This window comes from Hippocampus guttulatus, unplaced genomic scaffold, assembly GCF_054856545.1.
Source record: "Hippocampus guttulatus isolate MCC_2025c unplaced genomic scaffold, RoL_Hgut_1.0 HiC_scaffold_109, whole genome shotgun sequence".
Classification (NCBI taxonomy): Eukaryota; Metazoa; Chordata; class Actinopteri; order Syngnathiformes; family Syngnathidae; genus Hippocampus; species Hippocampus guttulatus.
In genome coordinates, this window is record NW_028233798.1 from 2,501 (window position 1) to 3,648 (window position 1,148).

Consider the following 1,148-nt stretch of genomic DNA (forward strand, 5'->3'; position numbering starts at 1 on the left):
GGCGGCCTTCCCAACTGCCGTCGACCGCCCGGAGGGGGAAACAGAAAATATTCGAAAGTGCGGAGCTCCGCCGTCAGAGGCCGGGTTTTCGCACGGGGTATCCGCCCCGGGCGCCTCTCGGGCGGCCTTCCCAACTGCCGTCGACCGCCCGGAGGGGGAAACAGAAAATGTTCGAAAGTGCGGAGCTCCGCCGTCAGAGGCCGGGTTTTCGCACGGGGTATCCGCCCCGGGCGCCTCTCGGGCGGCCTTCCCAACTGCCGTCGACCGCCCGGAGGGGGAAACAGAAAATGTTCGAAAGTGCGGAGCTCCGCCGTCAGAGGCCGGGTTTTCGCACGGGGTATCCGCCCCGGGCGCCTCTCGGGCGGCCTTCCCAACTGCCGTCGACCGCCCGGAGGGGGAAACAGAAAATATTCGAAAGTGCGGAGCTCCGCCGTCAGAGGCCGGGTTTTCGCACGGGGTATCCGCCCCGGGCGCCTCTCGGGCGGCCTTCCCAACTGCCGTCGACCGCCCGGAGGGGGAAACAGAAAATATTCGAAAGTGCGGAGCTCCGCCGTCAGAGGCCGGGTTTTCGCACGGGGTATCCGCCCCGGGCGCCTCTCGGGCGGCCTTCCCAACTGCCGTCGACCGCCCGGAGGGGGAAACAGAAAATATTCGAAAGTGCGGAGCTCCGCCGTCAGAGGCCGGGTTTTCGCACGGGGTATCCGCCCCGGGCGCCTCTCGGGCGGCCTTCCCAACTGCCGTCGACCGCCCGGAGGGGGAAACAGAAAATATTCGAAAGTGCGGAGCTCCGCCGTCAGAGGCCGGGTTTTCGCACGGGGTATCCGCCCCGGGCGCCTCTCGGGCGGCCTTCCCAACTGCCGTCGACCGCCTGGAGGGGGAAATAGAAAATATTCGATAGTGCGGAGCTCCGCCGTCAGAGGCCGTTCCAGTGCTTTTGGGTGGCTGGAAACACCCTCACGATGGTCTGATTATACTCTTAGGGGCCTCCCCTGTGTCGCCCTGGAGGTCACCCATTCAAAACATGCTCACCTATATACGTTTCGGAAAGTATTTTGGTGAACGCTCACTTTCTAAGCCTTTTAGCCTTCTTGACCCCCTAACTCCCCATATCTGGTTTACCTACTACAGCGCCCCTAACGACCAAAATC